General features: G+C 41.9%; 1 pseudogene; it reads right to left on the reverse strand.

Annotated features, from left to right (window-relative positions):
• The window catches only part of LOC121833069, a 36,492-nt pseudogene that overhangs the window by 9,398 nt on the left and 14,673 nt on the right, over positions 1 to 12,421 (reverse strand).

The following is a 12,421-nucleotide window of genomic DNA, read 5'->3' on the forward strand; positions in this document are numbered from 1 at the left end:
TCATAAGACGGCAGTGTACTGTTGTCCCTAGAGTAACGGTTGCCATTATCATTTGGCAAGTGCTACCCAGGTTTTTGCTGGTCTCAGAAGAAAACAGCTGCAAATGAGAGGCAGCTTTCTGGAAACCAGCAAGACGGCATTGTGTAAAATTTAGATGTAAAGATACTAGGCTCTACAATTTTTTTTTTATTCTGGATGGATGAATTAGGTCAAAGCAATTGTTTTGAGCGATCACTTGAACTCTTTGAGCCCTTCCCACCAGTCTTCCAGCATTCATTAGATTGCTTCAACATTTTGGAGATCACTTATTCCTTCATTGAATCCTCCCATCCTGAGGCAAGCTTAGGTATGTGGCTTAGGTAGGTATAACACCCGCTAATTTAGCCACAAAATGAACTTCGAGAAAGCAGAATCTGAGTTAGCTTACATTTATGGTGCCAGTGCACAAAAGTAAACTTTACAATGGTCAGAGCCCTATTACGCCATTGTTGGGTCCACACGCACTGAAGTGACACTCGTGCGTCACACATATTTGCTTCACTTTGATCTTTACAAATGCCAATAAACTTGGAACCAGCTTGGTCCATTCCTCATAGAGGTGGCAAGCATTGCCATTCTTAACATAATGGCCATCATCCAACAGTGGCAGTTTACTGTTGTCCCTTGGAAAAGGTTACCATTCTCATGTGGTCAGTGCTACCTATAGATTTTGCTAGTCTCAGAGGAAAACAGCTGGAAATGGAAGGCAGCCTTCTGGCAACCAGACAGTTAGCGTTGCATGAAATTTGGATAGAAAGATTCCTGGCTCAACAATATTTTTTATCCTGGATGAATTGGGGCATGGCACTTTGATTTGAGCAAACCCTTGAGAAACTGCCTTCTTTAGCTTTTCCCACTATACTTCCAGCCTTCTCTTAGTTTGCTTAACCATTTGGAGATCCCCTGTTCCTTCATCAGCCCCTCCCATCCCAAAGCAATACAAAAGTCCACCTCTGTTTATGTATGTACCGGACTCTCCATACTTACATGCTCTGCTGTTACCTTTGCCTGTACCCAGAGTGTCTCCTCATATCTCTACCTATAACTCGTGGTCTTTAGTACCCCCGTCTTTACCTCAGACGATAGACAATTCCATTTCGATCTGATAAAAAGGTTCTCCTTTCTACATCTCAATTTTTACGCACGGTAGGCTGGTAATAGGAGTTTCTTTCGTGCTTTCTGTTATGGACCACAATGAACCACAAGTCTGGCTAATGCTTGAGTTTAGAAGCTTATTTGTTCACTTTCCAACAGATGGCAGCATTTAGGGTCTTTGTAGTTTGTTTTATATTTATCAAACTGCCGACCCTGACACCCCCCACATACACACACACACACACACACAAAACCCGGAAAAAAATTAGATGTCAGCAACATGAAAAAAGGTGGCATGACCTCAATGCGCATGTTTTTAGCCGAAGAAGAAATACTCAAGGACTTTAGTTTGCAAGTGTTTGCAATCCCCCCTCTGACCACCTTAAACATTCTCTTTAAAACCATAATTTGCAAGAAAATTAAAAAAGCACTTGGCTTTTAGATGTTGCTCTCTGCCATCCTGAATCTGTTCAAGAGTATGACATGCTCAACACCTATTAAATGGATGCATCAGATGGCCAAGAATAGGAATGTTTTCTAATGTTTGCACAAATTATAGATTTTCACTAAAACGTTGTGGCATGCTTTGCGAATAAAAAAAATTAGGAAGCAATGGCTGACATTCTACACTGTTCATTGTTTACCAATGTTATCCTGGTACCTCGCAGAAAGCCCGCTTCCTCTATCTCATCTTCACCTTCCCGTATATGGGAACTCCAAATTTACCTTCCTCACACACTTTTCCCGCTGCCATGAGCTTCCCCTAAACTTCAATCCTAGTACTTGCTTCCCTCCCTGAGAAGCATAATCCATATCACTCTGCACATTTTTATCTGAGCGTCCCTGGTGGAGGATCTCCGAATCGGCACAAACTGGTAGGAATCTGTGGACAGCTGTACAAAAAGCGCTGCTTTGGGCTATGACCACCTGTAGTCTAGACACAGCCACTGTACTCTCGTTATGAAAGAGGTGGAAATGAAAAACTTACCAAGACATAAGGACTGGATCGGTTCCATTAGAATTGCTGGCTGTCATCAGGTTCGTAAGCATGGACGATCACGAAGGAGGCAGAGGACCACTTGAGATGACTGGGACCAAATGTAGAAAGCAATCGCCGTGATTAAGAACAAAGTAGGCACACCCTCCAAGCACATCAGGTTAGCCAGACAGCTATGAGGACAACACACAAGAGACATCCACAATTTTGCCATATTGAGATAACAGTCCCAGTTAAAAATAACCATTGACTCCAATTAGGATGTTCAATTGGAACAAATTGGAGTCAATGGAATTCAATTGGTTCTGGGTCATCCAACTGGTCATTCTAATTAGTTTCAATGTTTCCAATTGGTCACACCAATTAGGACCAACAAAATTCAACTGGCACTGGGCCACCTAATTGGTCACTCTAATTGGATTCAATGTTTCCAACTGGTTACCCCAATTAGGACCAACAAAATTCAGTTGGCACTGGGTCACCTAATTGGTCACTCTAATTGGATTCAATGTTTCCAACTGGTTATCCCAATTAGGACCAACAAAATTCAGTTGGCACTGGGTCACCTAATTGGTCACTCTAATTGGATTCAATGTTTCCAATAATGTTTTCAATGTTTCCAATTTTCAAGTTTCCAAAGATCGCAATTTCTTTTTTTTTTTTGTTTTTTTTTTTGTTTTTAGTATTGCGTTGCAATAAGTTTTTTCAACATCGCAATTTGAAAAGGGGAAAAAAAGTCGTACGCTGTTTAATAAAAAAAAAATAAAAAAAAATCTGTTGCTAGAATTAGTCGGAATTGCCGGCAGCGTCGATGTACACTGGGCGGCAAAGATGGCGCCGCGAGGACGGTGGATGCATGAGGCACATGGCACCGATGGCGTGCACGGCATTCGTAGCATGGTTCTGGCAATGATTCAAGAAAGTTCTTTTTAGTGTTTTACTGCTGCAGAGTGCTCAATGGTGCGGTGATAATTACTTCATTTGACCTGCCAGCTTCTTAGAGCGCGAAGGATTGGCAACAAACGTTTATGGGAGCAAGGTAAGAAATTTTCTTTGTCCTTGCTGCGCTACAGTTTTGGGATTTCGGATTGTTAGATCTGCTGAGACACTCGTTGCTTGATCTTCAGTGAACAATACGAGCGTGAATGTATAGCTTTAGAGAAGAAAATGTTCCGGGCAGCTATCAGTTCGGAAGTTGTTGGGTATCCGCGAGGAAAGTTAAGTGCGTTTTAAGCATCTCAAAACTGAACTATGAATTGCTGAAAACACTGACTGGGCACAGTTTCAAAAATTGAAGCTTTGGGATTCAAAATTAAGCAATTTTGGGGGAATTTTCGATGAGTGGGAAGTGGGGTGGGGGGGGCCGGTCGGTCGGTGATGTCGGGTCATTACCTCCAGAATTTGAGGACTTCTTAATAAAATAACAGTAGGTGCCGAAAATTTTGCATCTCATCCGGCGGACTATTTGCAGCTATGTTTCAAAATTTACTCTGTCTCACTCAGGGTAAGTTCAAAAACCTACCCGCATCCAGCGTTGCCTCTGATCCATTCGAGTAAGATTTGGAACACAGCCTGCAATGCACGATTTCTTTTCGAGATACGAAAGACACTTATTTTTTCACCCATGCACACTTTAAGCATTTTTCAGGTGCACTGGCCAGCTTTACAGAGATCCCTTTGAATTGACTGTTTTTTCTCCTTATAGCAGAGAATATGTCTCACAGGCTCATAGGAAACTTAGTACTTAAACCATCCCAGATGCGAATTTAGCCCAGTCTCGGCAAAAGCTTCATCTCCTAATTTTGACCAGTGTTTCAGTCACCCAGGGATGTTTGCCTTTTAATGCAAGGCCTGCAGGTTTATACCACTGCAACTAATTTCTTGGCAGCGAAAAAAAAAAAGTTTAGTATGTTTCTAAGCTTGATTTAAACATTTATAGTCCCATAAGGTCATTTAATGCATATTTATCCTTTATTTTAGGGAAGCTGCAGCTGCTATCCTGGAAGAAAACAACGGTGCCTAGAAGCAAGAAATCATTTCTAATAAGTTAAATAAAGACTGTCGTGATTATCTACCTTTAGATCTAGGTGCAACTTTTTCTAGTTTGGGATATCCGAACACTAATAGTTGTCCGAATTCGTATCTGTCAATATAATTTGAACAGTTGGACCAATTGCTTTTTTCCTATTGGGAGTCCGAAAGCAGAAAAAGGTTTTTCCAATTGGTTGCATCCTATTGACTATGCCGAACTGGTTCGAATTGATGTTCAATTAGATTTCGACAATTGGAACCAATCAACTTTTTCTAACTAGGAGTCCGAAATCACAGATAGGATTCCCCATTGGTTCTAATTGTCGATAACTAATTAGAACCAATTGACTTTTCCTAACTAGGAGTCCGAAATCACAGATAGGATTCCCCATTGGTTCTAATTGTCAATAACTAATTGGACCCAATGGTTATTTTTAACTGGGGTGACAAATGGACGAGAAAACAGAATGCCGTGTGCCTAGCAATGGGTGGTTGTTTGTGTATGTTAACACAATCCGTTTTCTGGCTTTCTGTCGAATTGCCATTACAGTAAAATTCCTATCAGTTAAGGGGGAGATTGGCAAAAGATAAAATCTGAGATAATTATGCCATGGAAACGATTACTTGTCCCTATATATTTTCTAAATTTGTTTAGTAGAGAGCGCTCAATTTTTCTAGATAGATCAGACTGAACTTGGGATGATCAGATCCACCCATACAGGATGACCGCCATGTCCCTCTTTCCAAGAAATGTTTCGAGTGTCGCTTAATGCTTAACATTGCAAGCATTCGCACACTGTGAAGTTTCAAAAATTCCTTTAAATTGGGTTGTTGAAAAAAATATTTTCGGGAACGAACTGGCAGTTAAGGCAAATATCAGAAATTACAAAAAACAAAAGAAAAAAAACACTACCGCAAAATATTGGGGAATCATCCACCCCATTTTCACTGAAAATAGGGTTAATCTAGACATGGGCACTTGTCCAGTCCAATCGGGCCGTTAACATATAATTTGTAAACTTCCGAAGTTTGGAAAATGTTCTGTGGCGTCACGGCTGTCCTGAGCCGGTAGAAATATTATTATTATAATTAGTTGGCGCTGGAACGAAGTGGGCGCTTCTGCGGTATTTTTAATATTTACAAAATCAAATACTTAAATTGTACTAATTTGTTAATTTGTAAAAAATAAACACTGTTTCATTAGGAAGCTTGCTAAGACTTATCAAAAACCCTTAAATTAAATAACCTTGGGAAGAGTTAAAGCATCTGTGAAGCGTGAAAATGTGTTTGAAGTTTCCACTTAATTAGCGAATGGAAGGCTGGCGATGCAAAAACACTGATCATTTTGTTATCAACATTTTCACATTGCCAGCCTTCTTCCTGCTTCACGAGTGGGAACTTCAGCACATCCCCACGCTTCGCATATGCTTTGTCTTCCTATAATTGACTAATCTTTGAGTTTGTAACGACGCTCAGCAAGTTTCTAGTCAGGACCATTTGTTCATTTTCAATAATTCGTGGTTCTTTTCTGCAATCTTCGACGTCCCCCGTGGTCGGAAGTTTGTTCCCGAAAAGAGTTTATTTCTCGAACACCCTAGTAGTAGGAACTTTTGAAAGCGTTTGCAAAAACAGCTGGTATAGTCTGCAATGAAGTGACATCAACTTTGGAGGATGCCACCTCCGCATCTTTGCACCTGGTCTTACGCGAGCAGGGCAGAAGGCAGATGTTGCAGTTCCCGAACGTATGGTCCAACAAGTGATAGATGAGTGTTTAAAAGAGCTACGAAGTTGAAACGAAAAATGCACAAAGCCTGATTGTTGCAGCTAATTATTGTGGCCTTACACATGGCTCGGACTAGACATCCTAGATTGGCTTTCTGTAAGGGAGCCTGAGTTGATTGTTCTTCCCTGGAACCAGGTCACTCGTCATAATCCAACTCGTCACCGGAAAACTTGTTACAACAGGTCACAGCGGCCTACTCGATCTAGGTCATGTTGTCATAGGAACACTTGGCACAGGCGGCCGCTCGTCACCGGAAGACTGTTCGCACTGATCTTTGTTTTGGAAGGAGCAGCATCAACCTTGCTTTATACAAAATAATCGCAATGCTCGGAATTAGTACTACAATGTTTTTACTAATCAGTGGAATTGTAATACAACTTGAAAATATGCTCATATTTGGTGAGACTACATTCATTAGAGTGTGAAACTAGTGAACACTCAACATATGGGACTTCAATGCTATCATACCAAAATTGTTTGTGCGATTGTACCAAGAAATTTTGTACACAGCTAGCGGAAAATGCAGTTCTGGAATTCCTTCAGTATGCAGGGATCCAAGCTACTGTAAAGCCGTAATGCTTTATGACTTTGCAGTACTGCCCAAAATACTTATCTTGGTACCAAACAGACTACTCTACTAAGGTATATCGGAGCATAAAAAAGAGGAACGGAAAAATATACCCTTCTTTTTAACGCTGGAGAGTAAAAGTGTGATCTTCGTTTACTTGTCATGTTTCTACTTCTCTCCTCATCTATTTTTGTCCGTCATTCTTTTTTCAATTAGGGAGAATTGAGGGACCTTCTGCATCAAATCCTACTTGATGCCAGATGTTTCTTCATATTTAAAATTGTTTCTGCAATCAGTCCACTTCGGAGTGTTGCAAAAAAATGTTGTTAACATAACCTGTACAAGATAAACAAAATTTCCTTGCATGATTTTTATAGTTAATGATTATTCATACCTGACGTCCTTAGAATTTTTGCATCCCAATTCTGAAAACTGCTAATATTATAATAATGTATTAAAAATAAAAATACCCACACGCTGTGCCTCCTGCTTTGAAAGTCAAAGGAGCGGGCAAGCTAGCAACTTAAAAGACACTTGCTGCACAAGGGTTCATGGAACAAGAGTTCTTTGCCAAAAGTGCATTATTAGCCTGTGACCTTTGTTTAGCAGCATATTAATAAATGTATGATCATGAGTACATGTATTTATTTTCTGCCTTATTTCGAGACGAAATATTTTCAGGAATATATGTCATAATTATCAAAGTTGTAACTGAATTGTGAAAGGTAAAGTGCCTTTCACAATTTAGTTGCAACTTTGATAATTATGGCATACATTTCCGAAAATATTTTGTCTCGAAATGAAGCAGAAAATAAATACATGTACTCACCATGGGCGTACCAACCGGGGGGGCAAGGGGGGCACTTGCCCCCCCCAGTTCTCAGAGTGGGGGGGCAAGGCATGCGTTTTGCCCCCCCTGAAACGGCCGCCACTGGGCAGAGCAGACACAGGCCTGCGGCGCCCAAGGAATACCAAGGGCACTGCCCCCCGACCCGCGCGGGCATATTTTTAACGCGCAGGCGATACAAACCCTAGCAACGGTGCTCACGCACGCCGGATTGGCTGGTTCGTAAAGCCTTGCTCCACGAACAAGGCTACACTGTAACCTTACGGAATCCATCCGCGAGACATGGGCCTGACGGGCCGTCCAGACCAGGACGTAGGCCCTTACACAAAATAAAGTTTTGCTTGCTTGCTTGGAGATAGGCGCTGCCGCCGTCAACATAGGCAGCGGATGCAATGAGAGTTTCCGAAGAGGTAGCGTAACTTAGTGGTGAGATGTCTGCCTCATACGTGTCAGACCCGGGTTCTATTTATGGTGTGGGCCGGCTTACTTCTTTTTATTTTTTTCTCGAACATTTTGTCTTGTCGAGGCATTTGGCGATATTTACATTTCTTTTTTACCATTAACACTAAAAAAACGAATGTTGTTGACGAAACATCGCTAAACTAAATCGTATCGACTCTATTTACGGAAGTGCATGGGGGGCAGCGGGGCTTGGGTTGCCGACCGGACGCCGCAAAGCGGCGTGTACGGGGGGTGGGGGGGCTAGGTGGGTTAATAGATTTGTAATTAGCAGCCGCACACTGTCACCGCGAAGCGGCGTGAACGCAGGCGCGGGGGTGGGTTAACGCGCTTCGAGTGATACACGAGCAGCCCATCCGGCGTGAGCGTCGTTGTTAGGGGTTCTATCGCCTGCACCGTAAAAGGAGCAGTGTGTGCACCTCCTGTAGTGGGCAAGAATTCCTACATTGGAGAGAAGCGGGGACAAGCCCTTTCTTCAAATGCGTCAAGTCTCCTTGAGCTTCGGAATACAAAGAAACGCCACTATTCGGAGCTAATCCCACAGTTACTCGACCTCTCTTGCGTCGTGTCTGTTCGCTCCCCGCGCCTCGTAGCAGTGTTGTTGCAGTGGGGGGGCTCGTTAAAATTTTGGGGTTTTTTGGACTATCTAAATCACTTTCTTCCTTCCCATCCCCCCCTTTTCTATTCCGCATGCTTCCCCCTCTGCAAATATCAGCTGACCTTCCGACCTCTGTTCTCTGTTGATAGGCAAAACAACCACTAAAATTAGAAAGTAATTTGTAATTTGAGTGGAAGTCACTCGGAAAAGTAGTTAAAGTAAACTACTGATTACTACAATAGAAATGTAATTAAAAGTTACTAAACTACCCAGAAAAGTAGTTAAACTACAGTAACTTGAGTAAAGTAGTTGAACTACGTACAAGTCTGGCCTGGCAAGCGCTCTGCGTAAGTGTTTTCACTGATCTGCCTAGCCCCGCACACCATCACATGGGCCAAGAAAGGTGTAGTTTTACTGCAGAGGAGAAATCAGCAGGGCCCGAGATGGTGACAATGGAGGATGGGGGACTGTTCCAGTGGCTGATGGCTTGAGAAAGGAATGACCAATTGAAAGCGTTCATAGAGCCAGAAGTGTGTTTGATGGTGCAGACGTTGTTGAGGCGAGATGTTCGGTCGAGGGGTAATAACAAAGTGGTTTTGAGGTCGGGAGTGTGGTAGTAGATTTTGTGAATAAGGCACAGCTGAGAGACTTTCCTGCGAAGCTGCAAAGAGGACATGGTTAGTTCAGTTTTTAGCGCCGAGACACTGAAAGAAAAGTCATAAGTGGATGAAATGAAGCGAGCAGCTCTGTTCTGAACTGCCTCTACAGCGTATTGATGAGGTACAGTCGATGGGTATTCCAGATGGTTGAAGCATATTCTATTTTTGGTCTGACGTACGTGTTAAAGGTTAGCTTAGGGACGAAGGGTGGAGCGATTTTTTAAGTTACGTCTGCTTAGTCCAAGAGTTCCAGATGAATCGGCGGTAATGACTTCAATGTGGTTATTCCAGGGAAGGTCAGATGTTAGTCTTACACCAAGGTATTTATACACAGTAGCGGTCTCAATCAGATCGGAGTCCAAGAAGTAATTAAATGACAGAGTGGTTTTTTTCTTGGTGAAGTGGATTAGTTTGCGTTTATACTTGTTTGGTGACATAATCCACTCTTTGCACCAATTGTTAATTTTATCTAGATCTTCCTGAAGCTGGTTATTATTTTGCACACAAGTTACTTTGTTATGGATGACGCAGTCGTCGGCGAAAAAGCGTTTTTTTTTTAAGAAATCCCAATGGGAATGTCATTAATAAATATCAAAAAGAGTAAGGGCCCAAGTACGAACCCCAGGGGAACACCAGGAGATACATTTATTAAGGAAGATTCATGATCATCATGGACGTGACCTGTACACGGGAAAAAAGAAAGTCACGAATCCATGCAAACGGTTATTGGTCGAGGCAAAAAGATGATAGCTTAGAAAGAAGGCGTTGATGGAGAACACGGCCAAACGCTTTGGAAAAAAAAAAAAAAAAAAACTGCGTCAGTTTGGACGTGACATTTAAGGTTAGTGTGCAAGTCATGGATGAAGTCGCAGAGTTGCGTTTCGCAGGAAAGTACCTTTTGAAAACCGTGCTGCTGTTTAAAGAAAAGAAATGGGATGATAGGTGCCTCATGATGTTGGAGTAGAGGATATGCTCAAGTAGTTTGCAAGAAATTGAAGTCAATGAATTAGGGCGATAATTAGATGCGGAAGAGCGGCTGCCCTGTTTAAAGACTGGGAATTACCCTTCCCTCTTGGTCAGATGGAAGGCAGCTTTGACATGAGGACTGAATGAAGATGAGTTTCAAATACTCACTAGAAATAACACGGGTGTTTCTTTTAAATTTTAGGGTTGATGTTATCGGTTCCAGCGGACGAAGTAAGTTTTAGTTTATCAATCAATGTTTTAATACCAGCGGAGTTAACGTTAATAGGATGCATGCGCTCGTAAAGCTGTTCAGGGAGAGTGGGGACGAAGTCCAAGCACTCGTTAGTAAACACTGATGAAAAGTATTCGTTAAACACAGAACTATCATGCTCGACGTTGCACATCCGACATTCCTAACTCTCCCCATCTTCCTAAACGTCCGTGTGTGTCCTAACACCAGAAACCGGAATTTTAAAGGTTAAAAACGGCACGTTGCGAATATGGAACGCGCACTTTCATGCAAAGCTGACGTCAAGTGACTCAAATCGAAAAACATGCATATTTACAGTATTGTTATCTCTTCTGGTGAAGGCTAAACAACCGTTGCATCCGTTTTCGCGCACGAAACGGTGACTCCCAGAGAAAGTAAGAACGCAGTGATTGTCTTCATTTTAACAATGTAAACACACTTGCAGGCGTGCGCTGATGAAGCCTCAAAATCAAAACTCTCGTAGTGTGATTCGTGACTGCTCCGGCTACTACCCAACCTCGTTGTCACGCCACTTTCTGCAAGCAAACACTAAAATTGCCAGTAAACACACAAAAGCGACATCGATACAATTATCTTGTAGAATATCACCTTATTTAATCATAACTGTTTCAATAGGTACTACAAGTTGTATTTATTTTAAGAAGAAGAAGCAAATTTTTTTTCGTGAGAAAAAACAAAATATCAATGTTAAGTCTGGTAACGTTGTAATTTTGCCGAATCATTGCCAAATCTTTAGAAAACTTCCACAAAAGTTGCGCCGAATTTTCGATTAAGGGGGGGGGGGGAAGAGGGTCGGGTTTGCCCCCCCACTCAAAAACAAGTTGGTACGCCACTGGTACTCACTCTTTCAGTTGCTGACTAATCCCGTCACGAAACCAAGCACATTGATTTTTTAGCGGGGAAAGATAACTCACCACATACGAAAAATCAAGTCCTAGTATGAGGGCTGTCTGTGCCATTACATTATAGAACCATGGTATCCCAGCTAATTTATTGCAGCAAATATGTTTTCTTTGAACTAGTGGGAAAGCTTTTTTCTAAGCATTCATAATTTCACCGATTCTTTAATAAAATAAAATAGGCAAGCAACGTTTTTTTCTTAACTACTGGATTATCGGCACTTAACTTTTTTAGAGCAGATGACCAAAAACATGTTTTTATAGATTTGAATCACAGTTCATTGTTAACACTAAATCACAAATTTGCTAGCATTTAATATGCTCAATGTCGCACCCCTACATTTGATACCTGCAGCCAGAATTAGTATGGAGACTGCGATAAAAAGTTGGCGATAATTGCTTGGCATCGAGAGCCCAAAACCAACGATGGATGGGCGTGCTTCTTCACGAAACAAAATTTGTTGAGAAAAAGTATACCTACTTGAAAGTTTCTTTGCATGTCGTGCTGCATGGCTCATCTTCTAAATAGTACTTCGGCGAAATATTTCCTGCAAGTACAGAATCAAGTGCGGCGTGGTCGTCAAAGTGATAATGAAAAGTATGAGCTCAAAGCACCAGCCGTACTCGTCAAAGCATGGCACCTGCATGCGTGAATAGTGACTTTCCTGCATAACTTTGAATTTCAAGATGGATGAACGAACAACTCTGTTCCCAATGAGCACATTCAGTAGTGGCTCCAGGAGTCAAGGAGTCAGCGCTCCTTCCACTAGACGGCGAAAACCGACTTCCGGAGATGGTGCATGAGAAGGGAAAGGGGCGCAACATGATGTAATTCCGGATCGCTGACAAAATTCCAACGCTAAAAGAGAAAAAAAATAATAAAATGGCAGGATAAGTTACGTTGGTTTTGTTGCGGGTGTGCAGTTTGATTGCTTTTGTTAGTGAAAAGTTCTCAAGGTAAGACGAATAACACGTTTGTATTTTTTTTCCAGGTAAGGCTCTTTTCGGAAAATGCATTGGACCGTATTTTGTTCGGTTTGAATATGCTAATAAACAACGTAGATGGTTTATTTGTAGCCTTGTCTTGATCGCCGTTGCATGGAAACTCGGTGAATATCGACGGTAGTCCTTTCCACGCTGAACAGAGCAAGGCAGGCAGTGAACGCGACTTTGGTAGCCGGTCGGACACTCACGCAGAGCATGATCCCG

This window comes from Ixodes scapularis, unplaced genomic scaffold (assembly GCF_016920785.2).
Source record: "Ixodes scapularis isolate PalLabHiFi unplaced genomic scaffold, ASM1692078v2 PGA_scaffold6__148_contigs__length_123643588, whole genome shotgun sequence".
NCBI lineage: Eukaryota > Metazoa > Arthropoda > Arachnida > Ixodida > Ixodidae > Ixodes > Ixodes scapularis.